The sequence below is a fragment of the Equus przewalskii genome, chromosome 1, assembly GCF_037783145.1.
Source record: "Equus przewalskii isolate Varuska chromosome 1, EquPr2, whole genome shotgun sequence".
NCBI classification, from domain to species: domain Eukaryota; kingdom Metazoa; phylum Chordata; class Mammalia; order Perissodactyla; family Equidae; genus Equus; species Equus przewalskii.
The window spans coordinates 22,595,478-22,607,827 of NC_091831.1; positions in this window are offsets into that span (position 1 = coordinate 22,595,478).

A 12,350-nucleotide genomic window follows, 5' to 3' on the forward strand; every position below is an offset into this window, starting at 1 on the left:
AGTCCATTTGTAGTTTAAGCAGACCTTAACTCAAGTGTGACGGCAACTCCAGTGTTTGTTCACTGGGCCATTAAGCTTGTCACTTCTCAAGGCACCTTTCAGAGCAAAGTTTGATTTAATTGGCCAAGCCCAAGAATCAAAAATTACCAGGCATCTGAAGTCTGAAGCTTTGTGCTTGGGCCTGCCTTGGCTTTTGGCATTTAAGTTCAAGAGAAATAAACCAGGCAACATGGCCCCATAAAGATTGAGGATCAGAATAAAAACATGATTTTGCAAGAGCACAGAGGGAAGATTGGATAATAAAAATGTGAGTCAAAATAAACAAATTTTTGGATGGGAGAAGTAGGTGCTAACTAAAGTTAGAGAGTAACCCTAGGGGGTGGATCTTATTTATCTGATTTGTTTTCTTTATCCTTGTGAAGTTTATGTCCATTGAAGTGAGTTTTCACAAAGAGGGTCAGATATGGGGATACGTTCCTTCAAAATACCAGTTACTCATTTCTGGGGAATCATCTCTGCCTCTGATAAAACTTACCATCCAGGAAGAATGTGCCAGAGAGGGGTTCTGCCACCAACTCTTTTTTATTTTTTTAATGAAGAAGATTGGCCCTGAGCTAACATCCATTGCCAATCTTCCTCTTTTTGCTTGAGGAAGATTGTCACTGAGCTAACACCTGTGCCAATCTTCCTCTATTTTGTATGTGGGACACTGCCATAGCATGGCTTGATGAGCAGCGTCTAGGTGCACTCCCAGAACTCTGAACCTGCAAACCCAAGGCTGCCAAAGTAGAGTGTGAGAACTTAACCACTGTGACACCAGACTGCCCCACCCCCAACTCCTTCTTAGCTACTGCTTCTCCAGCTAGAGTAACAGGATTTTCTATGAGAAATTATGCAATTTTTTTTTGAGGAAGATTAGCCCTGAGTTAACATCCACTGCCAACCCTCCTCTTTTTGCTGAGGAAGATTGGCCCTGAGCTAACATCTGTGCTCATCTTCCTCTATTTAATATGTAGGACATCTGCCACAGCATGGCTTGATAAGCACTGCATATGTCCGCTCCTGGGATCCAAACCAGCAAACCCTGGGCCACCAAAGCAGAGTGTGTGAATTTAACTGCTATGCCACTGGGCCAGCCCCATGAAATTGTGCAATTTTTAAGTGTTGGTAACTGATCAGCATTTTGAAAACTGAGTAGTGTAGTAATATAATCCATGACCTGAATTTGGCCCATGGCTGCAGGTTATGACCTCTTAGACTGCAAGCTTGTTAAGGAGGTGCCTAATCACCTCCTTTTCCCCAAGGCCTGTTACACATGATCTGAGTGATTGTTTTCCACACAAGTGGATTATTATCAAGTAGCAGCCACAGTGACCCCTGAAGTGGTTGGTGGTGACCAAGACTTTGTTGTTTCCATCACAATATCTTTGAAATGATACCCTGACCATAATGGATCTTGTCTCAGAGCAAAGGGATTCTTTTCAAGCCAGAACAATGTTGGTCTAAACAACAGTATGCTTTGGAGTTGGAAGGGACCCCATGTGTCATCCAGCCAATCTCCCTGTGTTATAGATGAGAAAACTGAGATCAGGACTGCAGATGTAGTTCAATGTCATGTTGATTCCTAGCCAAGAAACTAGTACTGAACGCAGTACTCTTTGCAACAGGAGGTGATGCTTATTCAGCCCTAAAATTCTCAAAGCCTGCCTTGCAAGCAGATACACTCCCTGCCTCTAATCCTCCTCCTGGAAGGCCACCTACTCCTTCTTATCTTTCTAAATCCCTCCTGTTGAGTCTAGTTCGAATCTCACTTGTTTGTTTAAAATCTTTCCTGATTGCTCCAGTTGGAACTCTCTCCCCTAAATCTCTTTAGCATTTACTTCCCTTTTGAATCTTAATCAGCCATTCCATTTTATCATCACCTCGCATTTCCAAGTCTCCCCAGGGACCATAGTCGTTCCTTGAGTACCAAGGCAAGACATCTCACAGGGTCTGACATTAGAAGATAATTAATATTTTTGATTAGTAAAACTAATGAATAAAGTACTTAATATATTAATACAATAGTGGTGAAAGTGTGCAGAACTGCCAACAATTACTAGCCATGTGATCTTTGGTGAATAGCCTAAACTTCTCTGAACTCTGATTACTTCATTTCTAAAATAGTGATAAGAGAAGTGCCTACCTCAGAGGGTTGTAGCAGGATTAAGTGAGAGCAAATGCTGAGTGTCAGGCCTGACCTCTTTGGGGAGGGCAGGGGAAGTTATTTGAGAGGGCACCTCTGTTCTCCTCATGCATCACAAAGGCAAAAGTCTCTGTCCCTGGGCTTCCATCCACAGGTGCAGGTGTAGTTTGATAAAATGAAAAATAGTCTCCAGAGGCCCCTGACACCGAACTAGGTTAGCTTTTAATTTAGCAGCCCATAAACTATCCTGGGTCAGGCAGGAGGAATTTTAATACTGCAATTACAGTCACTCACTGTATATTTACATGCTATGCTCCCTCAGGGTTTGCAAGCTCCCCAGAGTAAAGTTTACATTTTGCTCAGATTCTTAGTCTCATAAAGTCCTGAAAACAGTTAGGGTAAATGAGTTTAATCCTAGGCATTGTTTTCTTTTATTGGAAGCTTCCAAGGAATGAAGAATAATGGTGCCGTTGTTGCATAGTTACAGTTGGATTCGGAAGAAGAGCAACATCCTCAAGTTTAATCTCTGACATGATTACAAGTGACCTTAAAATGTTTTACACAATTAAAATCTCACCCTCAAAGGGCCAAGCTCTTTCCTACTTTTCTCATTTTCTGCTCTTTGTCTTCTCTTATCTCTTTAGTCACTGCTATCTGCTTTCCATTTCAGCGTTCTACTATTTTTTAGAAGGTCACCAATGCCCTCTTGGTAGGGTGACCATAAATCCCCTTTCACACCTATTGTCTTGATGTAATTATTAACACCACTTGCTTTTGGTCTCGAAAGTATCCTGGTGCGGATAATAACCTAAAGGATCGCCTAAGACTCAGTCACTAATGACTGAGGCCCTTGCTCTGTCCTCAATCTCACTGACATTCTTTCATACATGCCACAGTAGAGAAGATTGGTGCAGAAAACTTTTATTTTTAACTTTTTTAGAAAATGTTTTTTTGACACCAGAGCAATATGGATAGTCTTAACTGTTTCACTTATTAGCTGTATGACCTTGGAAAAGTTGGTCAACATCTATATATTTTTTCTTCAATAGAATATGAAATGATAGTACCTTCCCTGCAGGAGGGATGCATGGGTTCCAAAGTAAAAGTTCCTAAGGTAGTTGTTATGGTGCCTAGCACAGTAAGAGGAAACCATTCCTTGTTGTCTCTTGCTTCTAGAAAGCTCTTGTCCCTTGGTTCTGATGACTTCCCACAGTCTCCTCTCATCTCTGTGATATGTCCTTGTCCCCTTTCTCTTTCTGGTTATCTGCCCATCTTTTGTCCTTAGCTGTGGCCGTTTGCTCTGGCTTGTTTTGTGTGCATATACACACATATGAACACAACCGAGGAGCACTGCCAGAGCAGCATACACAGATGCAGATGAACACGGTACTGCAGGAGTTGGTGAGAGCAGAGGGTTGTGGAGTAGTGAGTGCCTCACCACATGCTAAAGTGGAAGAAGGCTGTACAGAAGAGAAAGGGCTCAGAGGCAAGGAGATAGACAGACTGGCAGAGACAGGAGGCAAGGCTGTCTTCTGGGCAAGAAGGCTGAGGCAGGTGGTAGCCACCCCTGTTTTCTATCTGCCTGGGAGACAAGGCTCCACTCTGGAGATAGTCAGGGTATGAACTATCCAAGTAGGGATATCTTCAGGGCGTATGTTAGAATTGGGAGGAGATTGACCTTTCATGCATACGGGGAGGAACAGGGACTTTAGAGTCAGATGAGTTTGGTTTCAAATCTTCTTCCACTTGTGGATCATAAGGCAAGATCTATCCTTTCTAGGCCTCAGTTTTTTCATCTGTGCTTAAGAGTAGAGACATTGGAATAGTTTCACTTAAATTTCTGTTCTGGCTTTTCTAATTGATAGATTTGTGACCTCAGGAGAGTTGCTAAACTCTCAGAACTTCATTCCTCAGCCGTAAAATGAGGATAATATTACTGCCTCCTCATAAGATTATCATGAGGTTGAATGAGATAGTGTGAGTAAATGCTTGTCATATCTTACTGGCTCGGCACATCTTAGATTCTATTAACATTGTTGCCATTTCTGTTATTATTTCATAATATCCTGAAACTCAGTCTCATATATAAAATGGGAAAGGCAATCGCTTCCTAGGGATGTTGGTTGGATTTATTGAACTACCATACCAAAGTAGTCACGAAATAAATCACAACTTTAAAGAAGCCTAAGACAAGATGTAACTGGAGTTGATTAAAATTTGTCACTAATTACATGATTTTTATACTTCTTACCCCTCCGTATTTCAGTGTTTCCCCTCCTCCCTCTACCTACCCTCCTAAAATATAAAGTCCAAAAGGCTAAGAACTGTGGCTGTCTTTCTAACACTCTGCCCCAGCACTCAGCACAGTTCCTGGAGCATGTTAGATGCCCAACACCCATCAGTTGAATTAACACAGAAAAGTGAAGAGAAGCTGGATACAAAGCTCAGTGGAAATTATAGGACAAAGAAAATGTAGATTTAGGGGTTGGTAAAAAGTTGCAGATGAAGGAATGTTGCAAATTATTTAGAGAGTTATTAAAATGAAGGCTGCTCTGTACACTTCTTGAGTCATTATCCAGCTATCTGACAACAGGTCACTGGTTGATACTGAGGTACCACCTACCCTTGACGTTCAGGACTATTGAACTAATTTGCATTGGATGCAAGATAGCTTTGGTAGTTATGAGTCCTGGTAAAGGATGTGAGCTTAGATTTGAACCTGGAAAAGGCCATGGATATCTCATGCAGAATTAATTTGCAAGTTAATGTACAGGATGCTGAAATTCTGTTTTATACTTATTTTGTTCATTTCCATAGCACGTGGCACTGAGGGCTGTCAAGGAAGCTAACTGGCTGTTTGACATTAGTCATGGCAAACTCAGGGTCCCCTGTTTTTGTGAATAGTGTGGTTGGTCTCCTGCCTTCATACTGAAGTATTTCACAGAAGACACCTATGCAAAGAAAACTATGAGATAATTATTAAAATAAAACCCTTCTTTGGTCTAGAGAATACAACTTGATGAGGTAAACTGAGTTTTATGATTCATTCACTTTGGGACATATTAGCTTCAGGAGACTTCTCTTTGCATCCAGCGGCAACCAGTTTTCTGCAGCCCCTGCTCTTCAAAATCTCTGCCTTTGCTTTAGAAACAAACAAAAAACATAATAAAATATGGGCAAGAGAAGACACTATGCATATTTTTATAGAAGAACTATAAAGAAATGCAAATTTTATCCAGATTTTTGGCCCCTGGGTGAGACATGTCCCTGGAAGTGAGGACTTATTGGAAAAGGCAGATGACTGGGATTATGACTTTCCAGTTTTCTCTGTCCCCTACTGTGCACGGTATCACCTGCCTGGAGCGGGGACCCCTGTGCTCTTATCCTTGCCTTCAAATTCAAGTCATAGATCCTTCTCAAGAAAAAGAAAATAATCACAATGCTTTTAATTGCTGAAAAATAACTTAGTTTACTGAAATTACTTTTTCCAATCTCCAGTAGTGCCTTTTTCTTCTCAACTTTATTCATTCATACAACAGGTATCTGTAAGGCTCTACCCTAGGGACTAAGGGAATGGGATGGGTATAATAGATGTAGTTCCTGTCTTCATGGAACTGATTAAGGATACTGATTCTGAGCATCTCTGTCTTCCACCATTTATTCCCTGTTTTATTCTCCCTTCCTTTTTATCTTGTCCTCTGGCTTCTCTGGATTTCTCCTTCCTCCTTATGGTATCCCAATTTGAAGTGAATGGGGCCTTATAAATAAAGCATATGTCTGGGGAAAAATATTATGATGTATCTACTTGTGCAACTGTGCTGTCTGTCTAATTCCCTGAAAAGGAGACAAATGGGATTTCCCCAGAAAGACCAGAAATGTGCTCATGGAGACAGACAGGAGGGAGACTTGAAGAAGAGAAATGCAAGAAATACAAACAATAACTTGCATGTGGTAGCTTCTCGAGAACTGTTTGCTGAAGTAAAGCTGGTTCAGAATGCAAGAGAGGATTCATGTCTCGGAACCTGCAACCTGGTACCTTGCCACCATTTTTCTATTTTGAACCAAAAGTCCAGCCTTTTTCTATTCACACTGTAGAAGCCTGTCTCTTCACTGGGAATCTCGAAACTCACACTCTCTAAGGAAAGCATTTGTCGAGGGCTCATTCCATGCCAGCCTGTGTGCTAAATTCTTTTCTTTTTTTTAACATGCATTTTGTTATTTAACTAAATCCTCAGGCCACAGCTCAAGGTAGATATTTTTTGCCCTTATTTTTATAGATGGTAAATTAAGGATCAGAGAGAAAAAAATCATTTTCAGAGATTTCACTACTATTTAAAAGATCTAGAGATTGAATTCCAGCATGTTGGACCCCACTCCCCAGGCTTTAATGCCTGGTTCTTTTATCCTCACGTCCCGGGAGATGTTGCCTGTCAGCCCTTTCTTTTTTCCAAGGTAAAATTAGGGTGCATGTACATGGGATGACAGGTGTGTGATTGTGGTTGTGTGCCCATGCACACACTTTCATGTGTGTCTTAAAAGAGACGTGATCATCTCATTGCAGAGAATGTAGCTTTTGGCCAAAAAAGGAAATTTCCTTGAAATGGTTTGAATGTCTCTCAAATAAAAATATCGAGACCTGTTCCTCAGATTTGTCAGGGGAGTCATGATCTTTGATTTCATTTCTTTATAGGGACCTAGCTTGCGGTTTATGAGTGTCATCCTTTTAGCAGGCAGGAGCAGTGGCTTATATTAATGAATTTCTCCTCACTCCCACGTTCTCAAAGGTGAGGAATGAGAAAGCACTGTAGGCAGTTTAGTTACAGTCCAAGATGGGGCCATGAAAAATTGACACCTTCTTAGTCAACACAACTGCTCCCTGGTATGTCTTGGGTCCCCTATCTCAGTAAGCTATGGGGTCCATTCCTGGCAACAGCTCAAGGAGACTCTCATAGTCATAGTTTTATTTTATGAATTGTCATGAAGACCCAAGCAAGGAGATACTGATTTCATTCCTAAAACTTTACTGGAAATTTGAAAACTCTTTTTAATGGATTTTCTTACCTGGTAAGTATGAATCCAAAGCCGCATAACAGAAGAACAAAATAAATGAACGATTTATAGAATATGGATTTCGGGAGCAGAGGGAGCTGAGTGTGAATCCTGGCTCTGGTATTTACTGAATCTTGGAAAGATTTAAATCATTCAAGCTTTCTGAGCCTCAGTTTTCTCATCTGTAACATGTTGCTAATAATACTTAACTTCATAATGTTTTGGGGAAGACAAAGTGAGATAATGCATAAGTATCCAGCACAGTACTCGCACCTGGTCAGTGCTCACTAATGATAATTAACATTAACAACAATCTCTGTATGCGTCTACTCTTCTAAGGTTTACCAGGCACATTGACATTATGTCTTTTTACCTTCACCACAGAGAGACATATGTAGCTCTATTTGCTTACATGAAACACAAGTAGAATGGCTGACTTATTTAGATCCTCATTACTGTGTTTTTACTAGGAGAAGAGAATCCCTTTGCCCCATAGACTCAGGGATGAGTCTGAGCACTATACTTGAGGCAGGCTCGCTGACCTTGCAAGACTGAACAAAACATCTTAGGGAAAAGTGGCACTTCCTGAGTCTCCCAGCTCATCCTTGGCCCTGGATCGAGGACCATAAAGAACAACGCACAAACCATTTAGCTGGCAAATGCTTTATGCATACCGTGGGTCTGGATTTGTACATGGATGGTTGGGTCTCCTTACTTTTCTGATGTGTTAAAAAAGAATATTATTTTTCTATTTGTCAGTAAGCAATTCTGGGAACTTTCTTGAAGCTGCAGAGTTTGGGTGTTAACTTCAGGACTATGTTTTTTGTCTCTGTAACAAGGGATTGGTTAGGCAACTCCATTATGTGATTCCCAGGCTTTTGGCCCCTGAATTTTCACCTGGAAAGCATTTATGGAGGACTCTCCTGCCAGACACTGAGTTTAAGCCAGAGGAGTCACTTTGCATTTCTGAAGAGAGACGGAGTAGCGTGTAGAAAAACTAAAGAGTGGACAAAGATAGAAAATAGATATTTCATATGAAAGAAAAGTGCTTCAAAGGTAGACAGTGCTTGAGACTCAGAAGAGTGGGAGGTTATCTATCACATTCCCAGAATTGTGCCTGGAAATTCAGTTTCAATGACAAAGCACATTTTATAATTAGTCTGGATTCTGGAGTCACTGCTACTTTGGGGTAGGGAGATGAGGAAAGGAAAATAGGTTGAAGGCCTTGACCTCATGAAGGAGATTAGGGGACAAGAAACATAGAAATGGAAAACAAAGGGTCATCTCTAATGGCGTTATTGTAATCATGGTGTCAGGTGGGACTACGGTCTTATCTGAAGCTCAACTCAGAAAATATTTTCTTCCAAGTTTACAGGATTGTTGGTGGTATTTATTTCTTGCAGGCTGTGAGATAGAGGTCCTCATTTTCTTGCAGACTGTTGGCCAGAGGCCAACCTCAACCCCTTGTCACAAAGCCTTCCCAACTGACTGCTTGCTTCCTTAAAGCCAGCCAGAGAAAGTGTCTGCCTTTTTGATGGGAGTTATAATCTTATGTATTGTATTCAAGTGTACATAATTATATATACCCTGTCACCTTTGACATATTCTCTTGGTTAAAATCAAGTATACTTGATCTGCCTGTACTCTAGCGATGAGAATTACACAAGAGTGTAAATATTAGGAGGCAAGGATGATGGAAGTCACTCTAAAATCTTTCACAACTATTAAATTATTGATATTTGGAATATTATTTTGATTTAACAAGAATGCATTGAACTAGTTCTATATTTTGGGATCTTCTCTCAACAAAGTGGAGACTACAGAGATGAACAAACCCCAATATGCTTTTGAGAAGCTTACAATCTCAGTCTAGTAAAGAAGATAAGATGTAAATAAATAACTGTAGAATGAAGCACGTAGGATAAGAATCAACAAAGGGCAATCATTGTTGGAATTGGGGATGGATTTCTTCTGGAAGGTAGAAGGTGCCTTTTTAATCAGGCTTATAGCATGTATCAAATGTGGGGCGATGAACAAAGAGAGCAGCACAATTGTGGAAAAGGACCAAAGAGGTTTCAACATAGCCTTGAGAAGTTAGGGTTGATCCCAAATATCGTCATTAAAAAATTGGAAGACCTTTTCTTTTATGAAGGTTAATTAATAGATATATTGATATCTAAGATGGCCATTACAAAGATAAAATGAAGTAGTGCCAGACAGTTAAAGCAGAATTAAAAGCTTTGCAAGGGATTTCCTGCTAGGCCCGTGTCCTCTCAGACAGCTAAATTATGTAGCAGTGACACTTCAAAATCTCTTATGAAATTTCTGCAGAAGTTTCTTAAATTTGTATTCTAGTGGTTTATAATCCTCAGACACAGAAGTTAGCATTCCTAGAAAATGAACACATATGAAAATGGTCTCCAGGGCCAGCCCAGTGGTGTAGTGGTTAAGTTCGTGCACTCTGCTTCAGTGGCCTGGGGTTCGTGGGTTCGGATGCCAGGTGTGGACCTACATACTGCCCATCAAGCCATGCTGTGGCAGGCATCCCACATATAAAGTGGAGGAAGATGGGCACAGATGTTAGCTCAGGGCCAATCTTAATCATCTTCAGCAAAAAGAGGAAGATTGGCAATGGATATTAGCTCGGGGTTAAAAATCTTACCAAAAAAAAAAAGAAAATGTTCTCTAGAGTACAGATTTAAAGTGTCGCTTGACCCTATTTTAGTCTCAGAGTGGTGGCTTTGCCACCTTCACCAAGGAAAGAAGGTGGGCTTTCCCTTAGTGATGCATCATCTATCATCTGGTGCCTTCCAGAAAATGGCAGCTTGTGTTAAGAAGCTGTGATTTGTCAGGAAAAAATAAAAAAGATGCTGTTTCCTTGAAGTATTTTGTCCCATGAATATTTCTCCAAGAGAACAACCTGTCAGTTATCAGCATGGTAGCACTCTTAACAACTTTTATTTTGCTTCCTACTTTTAAAGAATTTCAAAGTTACAGAAACATTGTAAGAATAATACAACAGAATTCTCTAAACTTTCACTTAGATTCTGAAACCATCGACATTTAGCACTTTTTCTTTCATAATTCTCTAAATCTGCCATAAGTAAATATCCATGTGTATGTGCAATATTTTTGAACCATTTAAGATTAATTTACAGGCATGATACTTCAATAACCTGAATAATTTCATGTGCATTCTTTACATCAAAGGACATTTTCCTACACATATATAAAACTCATCAAATCAAGAACTTGATATTAATAATTACAACCATCTAATCCACAAATTCTTTTAATGATTTGGCCAATTTTACCAATATTCTTTTTCAGAGGAAATACCATATTTATTTCGGTATTCCTTTAATTTTGGATGTCTGTATTATTTGCACAGCTGACCAAAAAAACGCTTTAAAAAAAATCCACAAATAAACATCAAATTCCTGTTTAGCATGGTGGATGTTATTATATTAAGACCTTATTTTTTACAGAAGTTTTAGATTTATAACAAAATTGATGGGGAGATATAGAGATTTCCCACATATCCCCTTCTGCCACACATGCACGGACTCCCACATTTATCAACATTACCAGAGGAACACTTGTTACCAGCATAAACTTACATTGACACGTCATAATCACCCAAAGCCCATAGTTTACCTTAGGGTAACTTAGTGGTGTACATTCTATGAGTTTGGACAAATGTATAATGACAGGTATCCCTGATTATATTATCACAGAGTGTTTTCTAAAAATCCTCTGTGCTCTGCCTGTTTTACTCCCCCTCCCCAGCAACCACTAATCTTTTCATAGTCTCTAGTTTTCCTTTACCAGAATGTTAGATAGTTGGAATTATACAGAATGTAGCCTTTCTGAAATTGGCTTCTTTTGCTTAGCAATATGCATTTAAGTTTTCTCCGTGTCTTTTTATGACTTGAGAGTTCATTTCTCTTTAGTACTGAATATTATTTCATTTTCTGGATGTACCACAGTTTATTCATTCCTCCTACTGAAGGACATCTTGGTTGCTTTCGTGTATGGACAATTATGAATAAAGCTACCATACATATCCTTGTGCAGTTTTTTGTGTGGATGTAAGTTATCAATTCCTTGGGTAAATACCAAGAAGCTCAATTGCCAAATCTTCTGGTAAGAGTGTGTTGAGTCTTGTGAGAAACTGCCAAGATGTCTTCCAAAGTGGCTGTACTATTTTGCATTCCACTAGCAATGAAAGAGAGCCGCTGTTACTCCACATCCTCACCAGGATTTGGTGTTGTCAGTGTTTTGATGTTCTCTGAGCTTCCTGAATCTGTGGTTTGTTGTCTGACATTAATTTAGGGAAATTCTCAGACGTCATTTCAAACACTACTTCTGTTTCTTTCTTCTCCTTCTAGTATTATCATATGTGTATGTTACAACTTTTGTAGTTGTCCCACAGTCCTTGGATATTCTGTTCTGTTGTTTTTTTTTTTTTTTTTCAGTCTGTCTTCTCTTTGCTTTGCAAAGCTTCCATTGATAGGGGCTGAACCATGGCCTAGTGGTTAAGTTTGCATGTTCCACTTTGGCAACCCAGGGTTTCGCTGGTTCAGATCCTGGGCGCAGACATAGCACCACTCATCAAGTCATGCTGAGACTTCATCCCACATAGCACAACCAGAGGCACTCACAACTAGAATATATGACTATGTGTGCGGACGCTTTGAGGAGAAGAAGATAGGCAACAGATGTTAGCTCACGTGCCAATCTCAAAAAAAAAAAAAAAAAGATTTTATTGATATATCCTCAACAGAGAGATTCTTTCCTCTGCCGTGTCCAGTCTACTAATAAACAAATCAAAAGCATCCTTCATTTCTTTTACAGTGTTTTTGATCTTGAGTATTTCTTTTTGGTTCTTTCTTAAGATTTACATCTCTCTGCATTGCTCACCTGTTCCTGCATGCTGTTTACTTGATCCATTAGAGCCCTTAGCATATTAATCACAGTTATTTTAAATTTCCAGTCAGATAATTCCAACATCCCTGCCACATCTGGTTCTGATGCTCTTTCTCTTCAAACTGTGTTTTTTGCCTTTTGGTGTGCCTTGTAATTTTTGCTTGATAGCTGGACATGATGAACCAGA